Source organism: Gorilla gorilla, chromosome 1 (genome assembly GCF_029281585.2).
Source record: "Gorilla gorilla gorilla isolate KB3781 chromosome 1, NHGRI_mGorGor1-v2.1_pri, whole genome shotgun sequence".
NCBI classification, from domain to species: Eukaryota; Metazoa; Chordata; class Mammalia; order Primates; family Hominidae; genus Gorilla; species Gorilla gorilla.
The window spans coordinates 167679035-167699961 of NC_073224.2; the positions used below are offsets into that span (position 1 = coordinate 167679035).

The 20927-nt window shown below is 35.6% G+C and overlaps 1 pseudogene; it reads right to left on the reverse strand.

The window, feature by feature from the left end:
• Nucleotides 1–498: 498 nt before the first annotated feature.
• Nucleotides 499–3215, reverse strand: LOC134757097 (large ribosomal subunit protein eL31-like; annotated as a pseudogene).
• Between the last annotated feature and the right edge of the window lie 17712 nt (nucleotides 3216–20927).

Below are 20927 nucleotides of genomic sequence, written 5' to 3' on the forward strand. Positions count from 1 at the left end.
TGAAATTAAACAGAATGTTTCAAAGTTTATTAATGACTTGAAAAGTCGACTAAATTAAAAAAAAGAAATTAAAATATTTAAAACTGGCCAGGCGCGGAGTCTCACACCTGTAATCCCAGCACTTTGGGAGACCGAGGCAGGCAGATCACCTGAGGTCAGGAGTTTGAGACCAGCCTGGCCAACACGGCCAAAATCTGTCTCTACTAAAAAAAAAAAAAAAAAAAAAACACATACACACACACAAAAATTAGCTGGGCGTGGTGGTGGGCATCTGCAATCCCAGCTTCTTTGGAGGCTGAGGCAGAAGAATTGCTTGAACTCGGGAAGAGGAGGTTGCAGTGAACCTAGATCGCGCCATTGCACTCCAGCCTGCTGGGCAACAAAGCGAGACCCCATCTCAAAAACAAAAAAAGAGAAAAGAAAAAAAATTAAAAACTATACTTGTAAATCCAAAACGTATTCATTTTAATACATACCTGTAGGAGCCAACCCCCCAATATGGCACTCAGAATAAACTTGACTCCTGTTATTCACATATTTGGGTACTGCCCTTCCATGTTGTCTCACAGATACAATCATTTGTATACGGTAGATTTATGGCACATGACTTCCAGGACTAGGTCATAAAAATACCCACTTCTAGTTCTCATAGATTGCTTGCTGAGGGAATAGTCATAAAGATAGGTGACTACTCAGCTAACCAATCGAAGAGGCCCTTACGGAAAAGGACTTAGGCTTCCCACCAACAGCCAGTACCAACCTGACAGCCACATGATTGACTACCTAGGCAATGATTTTTCCCACCTCAGGAAAGCCTTTAAATGACTAAAATTCCAGCCAACATCGGATGGTAAACTCATTAGAGAGTTTAATCAAAAATATCCAGCCAAGCCACTTTCAAATCCCTGACCCACAGAAACCAAACAAGTATAAATGTCTATTTTTACTTTACACACTTGATAACTAATAAACACAAACATGCCTAGAGAAAATACTGAAAGGATACAGACTAAAATGTCATCAGATGATAGGTGAATTATAGAAGTTTTTCCTGGCTTTTATTTTACTATGATGACATTTTTATGATTAAAATGATTTTTTTAAAGATGGTTTAAAATGAGAACTCACGAAGTAGCGAGGTTGCTATCTATCTTTCTGGTTAATATAGATGCAAATTTCTAAGATCCATGGTTTTCAAAGGGAAACAGATGTGTCATCATTTTTTTTAAATGTCTTATTTCAGGAGACAGAACCCAGGAATTTCGTTGTTTATTTTTAATTCAGACTTATATATCTTATAATTTTAGAGGTACCTTTCAGAGGTTCATATCAGATTGTCAGCTTTAGGTTTCAGTGTGGCAAACATTTAACTGTTACTGAATCATCACTAGCATTTTTGTTTGACCATGGCATGTTGATGCCATGTTGAATCATAATCACTTTAATTTTTTATTATTTTTTTATTTTTTTTATTTTATTTATTTATTTATTTATTTTTGAGACGGAGTCTCGCTCTGTCGCCCAGGCTGGAGTGCAGTGGCGCGATCTCGGCTCACTGCAAGCTCCGCCCCCTGGGCTCATGCCATTCTCCTGCTTCAGCCTCCCGGGTAGCTGGAACTACAGGCGGCCACCACCACGCCCGGCTAATTTTTTGTATTTTTAGTAGAGACGGCGTTTCACCTTGTTAGCCAGGAGGGTCTTGATCTCCTGACCCCGTGATCCGCCTGCCTCGGCCTCCCAAAGTGCTGGGATTACAGGCGTGGGCCACTGTGCCTGGCCTTATTTAAATTTTTTAAATGTCCATTCTCGCATTGCCATAAAGAAACACCTGAGACTGGGTAATTTATGCAGAAGAGGTTTAATTGGCTCATGGTTATGCAGATTGTACAGGAAGCATGATGCTGGCATCTGGTGGGCTTATGGGGCGGCCTCAGGAAACTTACAATCATGGTGGAAGGTGAAGGTGAAGCAGGTACATCACATGCCCAGAGAAGGAACAAGAAAGAGAGGGGGGAGGCGCTTGGGTGCTATACACTTTTAAATGTCCACATCACATCTCATGAAAAGTCACTCACAATCATGAGGAGAGTACCAAGTGGGATGGTGCTAAACCATTCATGAGAAGACCACCCCAGTGGTCCAATCAATTCCATCGGGCCCCAACCCCAACACTGGAGATTACATTTCAATATGAGATTTGGGCAAGACACACATTCAAACAGTATCAAAAAATATGCAAAACATCTAAAAATTAAGGAAATTCTCATTTGTTACGGAACAGTTGGAAAATACTGAATACCACAAGTTAAAAAGTAAAAAAAAAAAATCTAACCCCATCACTGACAGATAAGATTTGCTATTATTTTGGGATATCAAAGATATGCTATGTATATAAGACATAGATATATAAATGGTGGTGGTGACAATGATGAAGAGAGAGGAGGAGGAGGAGGAGAAGAGGGAAAGAGAAAAAAAGAAGAAGATAGATGGACAGATAGAAAGATTTATAATTTCCCTTTACTTCTAAGAAAACTGGCTTTGTACATCTAAATTTTCCTTTGATTTCTGGATTAGGGAATGTTGTGTGTATGTGTGTTCTAAGATAGAACTTTGTAGGATAAGATCTAATGATATCATATGTAACAGCACGCAACTGAAAATGCTGGAGGAGGAAGAGTTGAAAAGAATAACCCAATGCCCACATAATACTCCACCTTTTTCTTTTTCTTTTTTTTTTTTTGCAATTTTATAACTTTATTTGATGTATTTGACAATCAGTGATTAGTTTTTATCCACATTGACTGTCTGTAGATTTTTGAAAGTGGTAACAGGTACATAGGTAACCAAAGTATAGAGCTTATTTGGTGAATTTTCATTCTCATTACATTTTATGGACAACTGCACACAGATTCGGTGTGAGACATTCCTTATTCCTCGGGCCCAGACAAGGCACACATCTGGAGTTCTCATCTCCTTCATGGCAAATTTCCGAATCTCTTTGAGTGCTTGAGGGGCACGCTTCTTGAAGCCCATTCCATAGATGCGCTTGTGAATGTTGATGGTGTATTCTCAGGTCACCACCTCGTTGATGGCAGAATGGCCCTTTTTCTTCCTGCCACCCTTCTTTGTAGGAGCCATTCTGCCGGGTCCAAGTTGGAAAGGAAGCAATACCCCACCTTTTTCTTTTAAATCTTTCACTAGTTGTTTTCTGTAATTTTAGCCAAATCTTAGCTCACAAAGAAATTACAGAGACAGAATTGTGGAGAGGATGAAAATGCAGGATTGAAAGATTACCTTATTTCAGATTCCGGTTATACACTTGGCATTGTTGCGACCTGAAGTTATAGACCCAGTCTGTGCCCCAGTTTCTTCCTCCTGTGCCATGGGGCTAACTACAGTACCTACCTAATAGGGTTGTGTGTGAGGATTAAGTTATGTAATATTAGAAGTGAGAGGCTATCATTAAGTTTATTACAATATTATATATAATTATTCATGGTTTTTCATGTTTTAAAAATGTATACGGTACATTATGAATTACAAAGTTGAACATGGCCTTAAATTTTTCATTTTTTTCTCTTTTGATATTTTATATTATGTAAACTTTAATGTAATCCCCCATCCTGAGATCAGTAAAATATTACCCTCTCCCATTTTCCTGGCCGACTTTAGTTTCCTCTAGAGCATGATATCAGATGAGGGTCTAATGCTAATTTTCTCCAAGTAGTTACACATTTTCTCATTACTACTTTTTAACAAACCTCTCCTTTTCTTATTTACTTGTTGTGTCAAATTTCTCATACACATTTAATACTTATTATACATCACATTTTTTTCCCTCAGGCACCTGGAGATTTCTTCATGTTTTTCCTACATATCACTGATCCAATTTGCTGAAATGTCAATACTACTTGTATGTTTTTATGTTTTAATATTTAGAATATGAATTTTAATTCTACTATTGCATTTGGTTTTTCTTTAACTTTTATTTTTGTCTTGTATCCTTTTCATTTTTGAATGATTCACTTTTTTTTGCTTCTGCAGTATTTTATTAATGTATGTTCCATGTGAACTTTTGCTTTATATTGTCTCCCTCACATATTTATCCAAAGAGAAATATCTTTCTAGACTAGTATTTGTTGACTGTCTTTGGCTAGCACTACCAAATAGTTTTAATGAAAATATTGGCCAGTAAACGTTATCATATCACATAATGGCAGCTTATAAGTACAGGAATCAGTTTGTGGTTTCAATTAGAATATTCAAGGCTATATACTATCACCTATGTACAAAACTACCATATAGCTCTTTTCAGTTAAAAATACGGATTAACTGCATCAATCCCCTCATTTCCTTTTCCACCATTCCTTTCATTCTAGTCTGTCTTTCATATTGTGGCCATATTACATTTCTAAAACACAAAGGTGATCATGATATTCCCAGACTTACAATATGTAAGTTATAATTTATTCAGAAAACATTTATGAATTTTCCCAATCTTTCCCAAACTAATTTTTTTGTGCATTAGTGTGTATCACTTATTTCAGCACTCATTATGTAGTCAAGCCTAACAAAGCTGCCTAGAAAGGCTCATATTCCTAGGCTCATTTTTTATCATGCTGGTTTTTTTTTTTTTTTTTCTGAGACAGAGTCTTGCTCTGTCACCCAGGCTGTAGTGCAGTGCCATGATCTCGGCTCACTGCAAGCTCTGTCTCCCGGGTTCACACCATTCTCCTGTCTCAGCCTCCCGAGTAGCTAGGACTACAGGCACCCGCCACCATGCCCGGCTAATATTTTTGTATTTTTAGTAGAGACGGGGTTTCACTGTGTTAGCCAGAATGGTCTTGATCTCCTGATCTCGTGATCTGCCCACGTCAACCTCCCAAAGTGCTGGGAACACAGGTGTGAGCCACCGCGCCTGGCCTGTTTCTTCTTTTTAGAAGACCTCCTTATGCTCTTCTTACTGATATATTCTACATATTCTTTAACACAGAGCTCAAATGTTTTCTCTAATGTGAAGACTGTTAATTGCAAATTCCTCTGTGTGCCATAGCACTTCATTTCTGTCATCACTGCAGTAAACTCCTACAAAAAGACAAGAATGAATGAGGCAGTTACACTTTCTAAGTCAGCCTGGGTCAAGACTGGAACAGCTGCCAAAGGCATACTGCACAGAAACTGGAGTGGGAGTGTAGTCTTCACAGAATTATTCTCAATGGGCAGTCACTGTTTATGTTCAGTTCTTTGCATGTATGGGGCACCTCCTCTAAATATAAACATATCACCATCTTAAACGTAAAAAAATCTGAACCAAAGAACTAAAGAGTATAACTTTATATACTATTTTATTTAGGGGTATGAGTGTGTCTGTATGTGTGTGCCTATTTTAGCACTGTGAAAATAGGTTCCTTATCTTATTAATCTCTATTTCTGAAGTCTTGTAGAGTGCTTAAGCATGCATATTACATGATGAATATTTAGGTTGACTTATTACTATTATTATTATTATTATTATTTGACATGGAGTCTCACTCTCTGTCGTGCAGTGGTGCAATCTCTGCTCACTGCAACCTCCACTTCCCAGATTCAAGTGATTCTCCTGCCTGAGCCTCCCAAGCAGCTGAGATTACAGGCGCCCCCTACCGCGTCTGGCTAATTTTTGTATTTTTAGTAGTGATGGGGTTTCACCAAATTGGCCAGACTCGTCTCAAACTCCTGACTTCCAATGATCCACCCACCTTGGCCTCCCAAAGTGCTGGGATTACCAGCATGAGCCACTACACCCAGCCAGTTCACTAATTCTTTAATTCTTTCAACAAATATTTCTTGAGCCTCTGCTATATGTAGGTATGATGACAGACCCTGGGGATAAAACAGCAAGCAAAAACAGAGATTTCATGGAGGATGGACTAGTATTAACTATATTTTGTCTACCCCAAATTTCTATGTTGAACCCCTCACCCGCAAAGTGACTGTATTTGCAGACAGGAACAATAAAGAGGTAAGGTTAAACTGAATCATAAAAGTAGGTATCCAATTCAATATAACAGGTGTCCTTATAAGAGCAAAAAAGAAACCAGGGATACCTTAACAGAGGAAAGACCATGTGCAGACACAGTGAGAAAGTGGCCATCTGAAAGCCAAAGGAAGAGGCTTCAGGAGAAACCAAACCTGTAAGCACATTGATCTTGGACTTCCAGCTGACAAAATTATGAAAAAATAAATTTCTGTTGTTTAAGTCTCTAGTCTGTAGTACTTTGTTGCAGCAGTGTTAGCAAACTAACACATGAACCACTATGAAGAGGTTGCTAAGTAGGAGAGAAACCAGATCCTGTAGTCAACAAACTATGTTAAGGATTTGGGGTATTCTTCACAGTATAATATGAAGCCATAGAAAAGTTTTAGAGGGGAGACATGAAAATATTGTGGTCTGAAAATATTACACTGGAAGACTAAGTGGTAGGTAAGCAAGAAGAACTGTTAAGACCAGTGCAGTTATATAGTCAAAAAAATTTGAATTAATTTTAGCCTACAAATGGCAAAGAACAAACAGGGCTTTATTAAGTACTTATTTTTCTGAAGAAAAAAACAGACTCACGGCTTAACATACACTCAATAAAAATAGTTTTAAACAATACTTAGAATACTAATTTTGAGATATAGTAAAGGTCTTACTGATGAAAAATCAAATAATGATGAAGGTATTATACTTAGCTAGAAAAAGGGAAAAATAATAGGCTTTTGATAAGGTTTGGCTCTGTGTCCCCACCCAAATCTCATCTTGTAGCTCCTGTAATTCCCACATGTTGTGGGAGGAACCCAGTAGGAGATGATTGAGTTATGGGGGCAGGTCTTTCCCGTGCTCTTTTTGTGATAGTAAATGGGTCTCACAAGATCTGATGGTTTTAAAACATGGGAGTTGCGCTAACAAGCTCTCTTTTTGCCCCGTTACCATCCAAGTAAGATGTGACTTGCTTCTCCTTGCCTTCCACCACTATTGTGAGGCTTTCCCAGCAACGTGGAACTAAGTCCAATTAAACCTCTTTCTTTTGTAAATTGCCCAGGGGTATGTCTTTATCAGCAGAGTGAGAATAAACTAACACAGGCTTAGAATATTGTTAAAACAAAAAAGTTGATTAAACTGCTTTATAATATAATCCTTTACATTAGAGTTATGTAATTACAGGTAAGTATATTTAAATAAATATGTTACCTATATTTTCCAAAATAAAATGTAATATACAAATAAATACTATTACATAAAATGAGTTAATAAAATAATTTTTTGGCACATAAGTTCTCAGTGAATGTTTGGGGCGGATCTGATTTTTTTTTTTTTTTTACACATTTTATCTGTTTTGCCTTAAATCTTGACTTGGCGTATGTATTTAGTTCTCTTAATCTCTTCTAAAACTTGACAGTGTGTCCCAGGTCACAAGATAATTTAGAAGAATCCTGAATCCTCTAGAACAAACTATTTTTGAAATAAATTCATGTTTGAGGTGGAATCATAATAAATATAAATAACAATCATTTGAGAAATTATATTAAATATTAATCCGTTATTACTTTCATGCTGCTGCTTTCATTCTACAGTGAAAATTGTATGGAACATCAGAAAATCGGTCATAATGAAATAAGCTGAGTTCACTTTTGAAAAGCCATTTGATCCCACACTGAAAAATAACACCACCATTATACAGGAATAATCAAGATAAGTGAGTCATTTGGGAATGCCGAAGTTAGTTTCTGAATGTTGATATGGCCAACAGAAAAAAACATTTGGAAAAAAGAAGCTAATAAAAATATTTAAAATTTGCTATTGTCTCGCCACAATCCTTCTCTCCTTTCTCAGAGGAGACAGGAATAAAATCATTAAGAGTTTCTGATAGCATCTGGATTTGCTCTTTGAGTAATGGAAAATTAGATCACCCATAAATGATCACAGATAAACCTTACCTTATAAATCCAATTAAAACTGACAGATCCATGTAAATGTAACTCCTAGATTACAATGATTGCAAAAGAGCATAATTTTGTTTGTTCTAAGACCTAACCATTTACATGCCTCATGTAGAAATTGTAGGGGCTGGGCAAATATTCTTTAGACTGCAGACTTGTCCCAATTATAGAATACTGGAACATGTTCCATTCAAGTATTTTTTAAACCTAATGCCAGTGTCTTAAATATATTTTAATACATGTAAAAATATGTGGGGCGGTGTGTACGTGTGTGTGTGCATGCACACCTGCAGAAGCATTTGTATGCTAATGCCAGGAAATAATATGTACCAGTATACAATAAAAATATTTACTTTTCTACCAAAATTACATCTAAACATTCTAATTAATCTTGTATATTTAGTTTGATACTTTGTTATTATTTATCCATGAGTGCAAATCCCTATCTTGTGGTCCAAATACATTTCACCCATAATCTCTAAAAAAAAAAGAACTGAATTTAGGTGTCATGCTTAATTATATCTTATTTTATCAATAATAATAATAACAAGAAAACTGAAACCAATTGTTGGGCTAGCTCATCCAATCATATCCAGAGGAATTGAGAGATGGAGAGTAAGCACTGAGTACACAAAATTAAATCTCCTCTTATGATAAGGACTGAGATGTCCCATGATCAAGGAGCAGTATTTCATACAATTAAACCACTAGATATACATATGCCATCCAATTATTCAGGAAGGAGCCTTAGAGATTACATATTATTTCCATCCCTTTATCTTGCAAGAGCTAAAATAGAATCCAAAGAAACAGATTTGTCTTTGGTTTTTTACCATTTACTGGCTAAAACTTGACAAGAATTGAGGTCTCGTGCTATTTATTTCAACTTTCTTTCCAGTTTTGACTATTATTTAACCTAAAATTGCTAGTTTAAACTTCAACTACATTCATAAAAAATTTTACTTTTCATTAATTTCTAACCATGAGGTCTTTCCACTAAAGGTGGCCATCTTCACAATTTACGTATATTGCCACAAAGTTTTTCTGATCGACACAGACAATCATCAGTGGTGACAGAAACATAAAAATACATAGATTGATAGAAATATAGCCATTTTCGTGGCCTAGAAACACAGCCTGGGTGTTTTTAAATCCTTAGAGTTCTGTGATTAAGTGCACACACACAAAATTTTCGTCCTTTAATTGTTATGTTTCCTTTATAGACATCACTTACATTGTATTATATAATGATAATGAACAAGCTCAGCTGAAGTAACAGTCTCAGATAGAGAGATGAAAGCCTGGGTTGAGCATACTAGAAAAAAATAAATTTATAATTTAAATACTATTAAAGAGGGGTATGAATTTGGAAGGATGGATTAGATGTATGCTTCCTTATTCTTTCCACTAAGTACACTACAAACACTGAAATAATATATAAAACACATGTAGGATGACTTTGAAAGGTAGAAGACAGACTGGTTAGGAACCTGAGGACCTGAGAAAATATAACGGTGAGTTCCTGGGGTTTCCTTTTTGCCTCATGTATTCCAGACTAGGTGCTAAAGAAGCTGGTAACTTAGAAACTGCAACAGTATAGATTTAAAAGTCCAAAACAAAAGGATGCTCTAACAAATACTAATAAAGGGGCAACCTAGAAAGATAAAAAGCTTTTAGACAATAATTGATCTACTTCAGTCAAATACCACAAAAAATATTAGCAGCCCCACCCCATCCCTGGAAAGATACCAGAGGAAGACTGCTAAAACAGATGATTTAAATAACTTCTGGAGTCTCATAATACCCAAATATCCAGTTTTCAATAAAAATTATTTACTATATTAAGAACCAAAAACATTTCTACTTGCAAAAAAGATTAAAAGATGGATGCCAACATCAAAATTACACAGATATTAGAATTATCAAACAAGGATTTTACAGCAGGTATTATAAAAAGGCTTTAATAAACAATAAATAAATTTGTTCAAAAGAAATGAAAAAAATATTGTGGACAAAGAGACTCAGCAAAGAAAAAGAGTCTTAGCTAAAAAATGAAAGATGCAAAAAAAAAAAAAAGAAATTTTAGAACAGAAAAATAACCATAATTTAGAATGCAATGAATGGGCTCAACAGTAGACAGAATAAACAAACAGTAAATCTGAAGACAGAAGAACAGAAATTACCTAGGGTGAACCACAAAGAGAAAGTAGACTAAAATAAAATAAATCCTCAGGGACATGTGAGACTATAACAAAAGATCTAACATTTGTGTCATCAGAGTTTCAAAAACAAAGAAAATGAGGGTGCAATTAAAACAGTATTTGAAAAAATGACAAACAATATCCAAAAATTTACTATAAGACATAAATCTACAAATTCAAGAAGTTTAGGCTGGGCGTGGTGGCTCACATCTGTAATCCCAGCACTCAGGGAGGCAGACGTAGGTGAATCACCAGAGGTCAGGAGTTCGAGACCAGCCTGACCAACAAGGAGAAACCCCGTCTCTACTAAAAATACAAAATTAGCTGGGCATGGTGGCACATGCCTGTATTCCCAGATACTTGGGAGGCTGAGGAAGAAGAATCGCTTGAATCCGGGAGGTGAGAGGTTGCGGTGAGCCGAGATCGCAGCACCACTGCACTCCAGCCTGGGCAACAAGAGTGAAACTCCACCTCAAAAAAAAAAAAAAAAAAAAAAAAAAAAAAAAAATTTTTAGCAAACCTAGAACAGGTTGAACCTAAAGAAATTCATAGTAGAGAAAAAACAGTAAAACTTTTGAACACTCAAGACAGAAAAAAAATAATAGAAAGTAGCACATGAGAAATGAAACAATCTACAGGGGAAAAATTTTTGAATGGCAAGAGTTATCAGAAACTATAAAGTTCAAAAAGATGTTGCATGTTTTTCAAGCACTAAAAGCAAAGAACTGTCAACTCAAGACACTGTATTGAGCAAAAATACAGTTCAGGAATTTAAAAAAAATCAAGGAATTCTCAGAGAAACATAGAAACTTTATTTCAGTGAGTAAAGAACAAAGAAGACAGAAAGAGTAAAGGTATAGGTAAATAGAATAAACTATCCTAGACCTGAGTGTGCTAAATTATTTTTGACGGTTGAAGGAAAATGTATAATGCTGTCTGATGTGATTCTCACTGTATGCAGAAGAAATGCTGAAACCAATTATAAAATTGGGAAGCAAAAGAGATACAAAGGGTAGTGATATTTCTACACTTAGCTCATAAGGTAAAGTGTTGACACTAGTAGACTGTGACAAGTTGGTGCATATAACACTAGAATAACCACTAAAAATCCTATACAAAGAGAAACACTAAAAAATGCTAAAATAATCAAAATACAATTATTAAAAATGTTCAAATAACCCACTGGAAGGCAGGAAAACAGAAAACAGAGAAGAAAAATAAAACAAGGAGAACAAACAGAAAACAAAAAATTAAAATAGTAGAATGAATCTCCAACACATCAATAAGTAAACGAAATTTGCCAATTAAACAATGTACATTTGATAGAGTAGATTGAAAATATCACCCAGGTATATGATGGCTACAAAAAACTCACTTCAAATTTAATAATATAGGTAGGTTGAGAAATTATTTAAAAAAACAGAGAAATATATGCCATTGCAAACAGGAATCAAATGAAAGCAGATGAGGCTCAAATCACATTAGATATCTTACACTTCAGAGAAAATTGCTAGGGGCTGAAAATACCATTACTTAAGGAGAAAGGAGTCAATCTATTAGGAAAGTATAGCAATCCCAAATGTACATCACCAAACCACAGAGCTGCAACATGTGTGAACCAAACCTCATAGAATTAAAAGGGAAAATAGATGGATCTAAAATCATAGTTAGAAACTACAACATTCCTCAGATAAAAATTGATAGAACAACTAAAAAATGGCTGAGTCAGTATTCCACAATCAGTCAATGTAATCCTTCATAGTAACAGACTACAAAATAAAACAAAAATCACGATATCAACTGATGCAGAAAAAGCATTTAAGAAAATTCAACGCCATTCGTGATCTTCAAAACAAAGTTTTCAGAAAACTAAGAATACAGGAGAAGTTTCTCAATTTTATAAAGAACACTTACAAAACAACAACCACAACAACAACAACAACAAAACCTCCACAGCTAATACCATAATTAATGATGAAAGATGGAATGCTTTTCCTTGAAGATCAGGGAAAAAAAGCAAGGGTGGCTATACTCACTACAGCTATCCAACATAGTACCAGAAGTTCTAGCCATACAATAAAGCCATATAAATTAAAAAAAAAAGAAATGAGGAAATAAAAGATGTATCAACTGAATAGGAAAAAATAAAACTGAATACTAATCTTACGCATATATGAAACAATGATATATGTCAAAAATCTCAAGAAATATAAAAGTTAACATAGAATAAATGATTTTAGTTAAGACAATTCAAGAGTAACATATAATAAGCTATTCTATTTCCATATATTAGGAATGGTTAAAAAATTGAAATAGGTATAAATCTTATAAAACTTAAACGTGTATGTTGAAAACTATACAATGTTGTTTCAAGAAATTAAAGAAGTCCCAAATAAATAGGAAACATGCCATGCTCATGGATTGAAAGTCTCAATAAATATTATCCCAATTATCCCAAAATTGATATATATTTTGAACAAAATTCCTATCAAAATCCTAGCAATATTTTAGACATACACAAACTTATTCTAACTGTATGTATATAGAGATACAAAGGAAATTGAAGATCTAAAATAATTTTGATAAAAGAGTAAAGTGGGAGGAACTATACTACCTCATTTGAAGACTTATATATAGTTAAAATAACCACGAATGGTGGAGGGATAGACACATAGATTAATTGAACAGAATAGAGAACCTAGAAATAGCCGTACATAACAAATTTTTGACAAAGATGCAAAGGAATTCAATGGAGGAAATACAGCCATTTCAAAAGAAATGGTGCTAAAATGGTGTTGGAGCAATTGAATATCCACAGTCAAAATAAATAAATAAAAAGCAACTTTACCTGAACTTCATATCTTGTAAAAAATTTGACTCAAAATGAATCACAGATTTAAACAGAAAACTATAAAAACCTTTAGAAAAAAATCATAGAAAATCTTCAAAAACTAGTGCCTAGTGAAACTTTTTAGATATGATACCAAAAGCATAATTCATAAAAGGAAAAAAAAAGTAAACTAGACTTCATTGAAATTTAAAACTTCTGCTTTATGAAAGATATTGTTAAGAAGATGAAAAGAAAAGTTACAGACTGGATGAATATATTTACAACCACATATCTGAAAGAGGACTCAGAGCTATAATATATATCAAAAAAAATTTCAAAACTGAACAGTAAGAAAAAATAACAATCCAATTAGAAAATGGCAAAACAAAGAGACACTTCACTGACAAGGATACATGGATTATAAAAAAGCACAAAAAAAGATGTTCAACATTACTAGTCATTAGGGAAATGCAAATTAAAATCACAATTAAGAACCACTACAAACCTATTAGAAGAGATAAAATAAAAACTAGTTACAATAGGAAAAGCTGCGAGGATGTGGAGAAGCCAGATTTCCCATGCATTGCTGTTGGGATGTAACATGGTACAGCCATGGCAAAATAGCTTGGCAGTTTTTTTTAAAAAAAAAAAAGTAAACATGCATTTATCATACAACATCACAATCATACCTCGGTGTATCTATTCCAGACAAATAAAAACAGGTACACACAAAAACCTGTACATTGTTGTTCATAGCAGCTTTATTTGTAGGTGCCCCAAACTGGAAATATCAAAGTGTCCTAAAATAGGTACATGGTTAAACAAACTATCATACATCCATTCCATGGACCACTCAAAATAAAAAGAGAAAAAAATCTAAAATATATTGATATAAGAAATAACCTACATGGATCTCAAGGGCAATATGCTGAGTGAATAAAAGCCAACTTCAAAATGTTATATGCTATATGATTTCATTTATTTAACATTATCAAAATGACAAAATAATAGTGATGAAGAACAAATTAGTGGTTGTTCGAATCCTAGAGGTGACTGAAAGTCTGCTTTTTTTTTCTTTTGAGAGAGAGACTGGTATTGATAAGATTATAAGGCCAATTCAAAAATAAAACCTGAACTCAGAAAACTTGCTGGGCAAGAGTCCTAGATTTGAACCAACAATATTTCTCAACAGTTCGTGAGCATTACACTCAGTTCATAGGATGCAACTGGCTCTAGCAGAAGTTGATTCTAAGTAGGAATGCTTCAACATTGTAATCTGTCCTAATTCCAGACTGGTTTTCCCCACAGTATAGTTTTCATATAGTTTCAAATAGCAAAATTTTTCAAGGGCTATGATGAAAACAAATACAAACAATATTATCAACAGCAACAAAAGCAAGACTTTTCTAGTTTTTGCTCTCATGATTTAAGAAAAAAAAAGGCTTATTAACGTTCTGCATGTGGTTCTATCTAAATAAAAGACAATTTATAGTATAACCATGATCTGAAATTTTATCAACGAGTTGAGGTGACAAAAAATACAGTACAGGGACACCCAAGGCTTGGTATCTTAAAAAACCTTCTTTAAGCTGAGATGAGGTAGACACACCCATCATGCATACTGGTGAACTGGAACTAAACCAATGTGAAGGTTGATTTTATCTGCCAACTTGACTAGGCTATGCTACTGAGATTTTTGGTCAAATACCAGTGTAGATGTTGCTATGCAGAATACTTACTAGAAGAGAGTAACATTTAAATCTGCAGACATTGAGTAAAGTAGATTAACCTCCATAATGTGGGTGGGGCTCATTTAATCAGTAGACGATCTTAACAGAAAAAAAGATTGTGGTCTCCTGAGGAAGAGAGAATTCTAACCCTGGATTGCCTTCAGGCACCAGCTGTAAAATCAACTTTACCTTGGGTCTCTAGTCTCCCAGCCCACCCTGCTGATTTCGGACTTCTGGACTTGTCAGCTTCTACAGCTATATGAGAAAATTCTTTAAAACAATATCTCTCTGTGCGTGTGTGTGTGTGTGTGTATGTGTATATATATAATGGATATAATATATAAAATGTACATATACATGTATATGCGCACAGACATACTTCCTTTCTATTGGTTGTTTCTGTGGCAAACTCTGACTGATACAGTCAGTGTTCTCAAAAACTTGCAGCTCAGCTTTGTGTAATCTAGGAGAAGTTTTCAGTAGTGATATCCAAGAATGTTTATAGCATCACTGTCTTTAATAGACAAGTAATATAAAACATATCTTCCAAAAATATAATGAATAAATATATAATTCTATAGATATACTATGAAATGCTACATGGATTCAAGAAATGAAGGAACAACAGCTGCACAACAGCACAGAGGAATTCTAACATATGATGTTAAGCAAAAGAAGCCAGAAACAAAAAAGTGTATGTTATAATTACATGTTGTATGATGTATTGTGGCTTTGTATGAGTACATATAAAAGCCAGTCATTCTTTCAGAGGGATTCAAAGCTAAATAGTAAAAATGTAAAGAAAATGAGGAAATGATGATGGTGAAATAATTACAGTGGTTACTTTTAAGGAAGAAAATGGGGGTTATAATTTTAAAAAGGCTTGCAGAAGGCATTTGGGGTGTTGGTAATTTTCTGTTTCTTAATCACTGTGGAATGAAATGGATGTTAACTTTAAAATAGTGCTTCACTTATCTGTACCTTCACATTCTATGCACTTTTCTAAAAGTATATTGTTAAAAATGTGTATTTCAGAACAAAAAAAATTAAATGTCATAAACATGGGTGACTGTTATAAATTTGGAAAGGTATTTGATATAGTCCTTTAAAATTATTCCACTTCAAAACCGGTTGACTTTTTCTCATCTTAAGAAAATCCAATGATTTACTTACCCATGAATATCATGACTTACAACAAGAGCAATAAAAATCTCAATCGTTGCTAGAAGTGAACATGGAGTGAAGTGGCAATAGTTTTCTTTCTCCTTAGGGCTATGTTTTAAAGCTATGTCTTCACAATCTTGTGTTAAGAAAACTATATTAACAGTAAAAATTATCACAAATTAAAAATTACAAATTCTAGTCAAGATGTCTTCATAAGTTTATACAGTGAGGTACTTCCCGTTTATACAAGCACACACATATACACAGACACACATATATCAATTATAGAAAAAAATATAAAATGCTAAAGGGACAAAATTAACAAGTCATAGTAGAGTTTGAAAATATACAAGATAAACACCTCTGCAATAAAAATCAGAACCTTTTAGGAAATTAAATAAATTACATAATAAAATAAAACAGAATAATTCTTTTGGAGAATAAGATCTTACATTCATATGTATACATGTGCCATGCTGGTGCGCTGCACCCACTAACTCATCATCTAGCATTAGGTATATCTCCCAATGCTATACATATGTAACTAACCTGCACAATGTGCACATGTACCCTAAAACTTAAAGTATAATAATTAAAAAAAGAAAATTAAAATAAAATGCCACCTTCTCAATCCTGAAAAAAAAAAATCTTACATTCATCATAGTTCAGTATAAAGTATAAAATTTGATGTTTATTTTTGAACAGAGGTGTTTGAGTTTCTTAGAAATATGTGAGAAAAAATCTTAAATAATAATTATTGGTTTTCTTGGAACCCACTGTAAATTATATAATGAAATATAGTTAAAGCTGTACTTGTTATCTTACAAGTAGAAAGGTAGAAACTTCAGTTATTTGAAAATGATTTCTACCCATATCTATTGTAACACTGTTCTTTCTTGTTTAAGTACTTAATTGAGATTTTCAGGGCCATTCTATGGAAATGGCTTGAAGAGCTTTGAAAGTAGAGTAGGTATCTCCGCACTCCTCCAAACATACAAACACACATATACGCTTCTAACTTCTTTGCTTACCCCCAATGCTGATGGTGAATAGATAAGATGCTAAATAAATTATAACTGAATAAATATATGATATTTAAATAGAATGACCCAATAGGCAAATAACTTTTTGCTTTTTTCTTCTTCTTTATGCAATAGCCATTTCCAGAGTGAATAATATGTAGCTGTCACAATATAAAGAAGGCAAATATTTACATGGGTTATTGCCCAAAATAAGCTCACCATTTACTTACACTTTTATTTGGGAAAAAACAACATAAAATGACAATTTCCTTTCAAAGAACTATTAGTTCAATACTTGCTTAAATAAAAGACCCCCTCTCTCCTACTTTACAATAACATTTATAACCAAACTATACATTACAACAATATAGAAGACCTTTGTCAGTGTATAATTGTAATGTTATTTGAGCAAGTCTCCTACAATTTAGGAAGAAATCCTAGAAAGTATTTTGTTGCCGTCAGCCATTAAATTCATTGCATCTGTGGTAACCTGGGCTACTCTACCACATGGCAAGTAAATGTAGAGATTGAACTGATGAGAAGGAGCTCTTTTTGTAGCTATAGAATCCAAATGAGATACTTTTGACAAAAAAATCTGCTTTATTATTTTATTTGAAAAACACAAGATGGTATATATTTTAGAAATATAACTTACAATGAAGTGGTTCTCGACTTGGAGTAATCCCCTTCCCAATCCACAGGACATTTAACAATGCCTGGAGAAATTCTGGGTATCACAACTATTGGCATCTACTGGATAGAGGCCAGGGATGCTGATAAACATTTTCCAATGCACACAGAAGTCCCCACGCTCCACACACACACACACACACACACACAATTACCTGCACCAAAATGTCAAAAGGGCCTAGATTGAGAAACACTTCTGTAGTGGAAGATTCCCCTCTACCAACAAATTTCTGGAACTTTGTATTTCTCACCCTGACCTGAAATTCATCAGTATACGTCAGTTTTAGTTGGCAAGGTACTCCAGGCTTAAGGCAGCTTAATTCAAACAGAGAATCAATTATGGACCAAGTTAGAGCGCTATTATTCAGAGGTACAGTTTATAAGGGCTTCCTGACTGCCTCCTTCAGGAAATACAAAATGATCTCATTAGCTCTTTCCATTAGGTCCTGGGACCTGTCTTGGCTAAAACTTCTCATGCCCACACAGTAATAACATGGTCTGTCGTGGAGTGGGGGGAGGGGGGAGGGGGGAGGGATAGCATTAGGAGATATACCTAATGTAAATAATGAGTTAATGGGTGCAGCACACCAACATGGCACATGTATACATACGTAACAAACCTGCGCGTTGTGCACATGTACCCTAGAACTTAAAGTATTAAAACAAAATAACACGAAAGATGAAGCTGGCTTTACTCATTCACTACCAATAAACAAATATAAACTTCTATTTTTTTCCATTCTAACAATCACAGTTACACTGTTGAATAAAAATCGAGTTTATTAAAGTAAGCAATCTTAAGAAGCTTCCTTATATAACATTACTCTTTCCAACATCCTTAGGGATTCAAAATACAGGTCATAGGGCATGAAAGGCAGGAGTGCAATCAATCTAGATAATGAAATAAACTGCAATCATAATCAGGCTCCACCTTTCTCCTTTTATACTAACTCCCTACTGATTATTACATTTCTTGAAATACTAGAAGTTGAGCTTTTAAAGCGAAAAAAGGTACATCATTATAAAGAAATAATAATTAATTCCAATGTCACTTCCTTAAAATTCTAACCAAAGGAGTCATCCATTATACCCACTCCACTATTTGCCTCTAAAATGTTCTAAACAATGCTATTACCAATTCTTCTACTTCAAAAAATTCTACTAAAGAACTATTTGCTATTTAAGCTTTTTTTTTCCTCATTTTGTTGTTGTTTGGTTTTGTTTCGATTTTCCCTCAAAAAGAGCCAAGACAGTCCGAATTTAAGTCTCTGTTTGTAAGAATTCCAGGACTTCAAAAGCAAATATTAGAAACCACGTAAAAGCCTGTCAGATGTTTTGCCCTTAGAAAGGTTTAGGGAATAGGAAGTCATAAAAGCTTTTAAATTCATTTTCTTTAGTCAGAAGACTAGAAGTACAAGGGTCTGGAGAGGCTGCCCTACCTGACATTCTTGCACTTGCTGTAAATAATAGTGACGTACCTGTTAATAATTTCCCCCATAATCCAGACATCTATACACTAAGTTCAGTCATTGCTTTCTTTAGATGGGTTCTCCAAGAGTTAAGTGTGATCTGTGAATGGTAGTTGAGATAAAAACTAGAAATAAAGAAAGGAAACTGTCTTTAAAAGAAGTGGCTCCAGTTTCCGTTTACAAGCCTGAAGGGTTGTTGTACATATTAAAACTGCTGCATAGCTCCATCCCTGGTCAAAGAAAACCCTCCTCCTACCACCCCCACCCCACCCCCGTGGACACTGAAGATGTCAGATCTCTGGGAAACAGCAGTCAGAAAAGGATGCTTTTCATAGCTTGTACTAGAAAACACTGGCACCCTCATCCCTGCTTAAAATAGCACTAAACTGAGTCACAATGCAGGAAGCTATACCTTCTGTGTCTCTTCAATAGAATCTAGCTCGTTTCTACTGAAATGCTAAATAATACTGCATAGTTTTGCCCATGTGTGTGACATGCCAATTCTTCTAATCCCCCGTTTGCCCTAGATAATTTTACGATTTATCCATCAGAGTGCCACGCAAGATAGAAAAATGCAGTTAACAAGATGACAGTGTTACTTAGGTATTTGGCATCGATATTAGTGAGAGTCTGTCATTTGACAATTATTTCCCTAGCATACCAGACGGTAAAGAAAATGTTTTCATTCATCCGCAAATGACTAACATTTTATTGATGTTTCAAAATGCGGTTGAAACTATTGCACTCCCAGTTTCCGAGTCGGTTTTGAGAGTTAAGGCAGAATACTAACATCAGTGACTCCTGCCGCAAATGTCTCCGTTAGCTGCCCAGCCTTGGAGTGCCAGTTCAGCAGGGAGGTGTTGCTAGTTAAGGATTCTTCTGTAAGCCAATCTGGGTGGTCACAGGTGATGGGAACCCTTCCTTTTCCCCATATATCCCCGTGCATGGCGATAAAAATCACTCTGAACACTGCTACCACCAAGCAAAACGACTCCCTGCCTGCCTCGTAAAGAGCTCAGTCTGCGGAGGCAGCCGGATGCTGACCCCTGCAGAGAGTACTGCTTCGGTGCGCTTTGCCAAAGGACCCTGCTAGCATTATGGAAAACGAGTTACGGACGTGTGAGGTTTTGCTTTATTTCCTCCAAAAGAAGAAGAACTGGGATCTGGCAAAGAATATCTTCTTCAAACACTGCTAAAGGGGGATGGGGTGGAGGAAGGGAAAAAGTGTGTGAGGGGGAGGGAGCTTATTTTTTAATTACTTATTTCCCATTTTCCCTTCCCCGCTCTGCTTCCCAAACTCCTCGCTGAACAAGACTGATTGGTGTAACTGCTAACGACTCAGCCTCGTTTCTCGCATTGATCTGCAAATGGCCCGGAAAAGCTTAGGGATCTTGAATCTGGAAATGAGTTCAAGAAGGAAAGAAGAAAAAAGAGTAGGGGTGGCCCCACGCCTAGAATCTCCTTCTGCCTTCGTCCAGGACAGGGCTGAAAACAGCCCGGCGAGCTGCGGAGGGGCTGCTGCGTGGGGAAGCGGAGGTTACCGCTCTGCACCGCAGAGGAGCAAGCCTGTTCAACGCGGTGCGGAGGCTGTTAACAAATACAACCCTGCGACTCGTTAAACCCCTTAACTCTGCCCTGCCTTGACTCGGGTGCGCCGATTATTCGGCCTGATAGGCTCAAATGGGTTAAACTGCCTCTTACATAACTGGACCGCCTGGCTCTACACAATTAAAACACTTGATTGCAGTCTTTTCCCGACTCTACATCCCAGCACGACCCGCCCCGTCCCTCCCAGCGCGCCTGCGTGCCGCGCGTGCACAGGCCCCCGCGCGCACGACACGCTGTCTATCACACACACA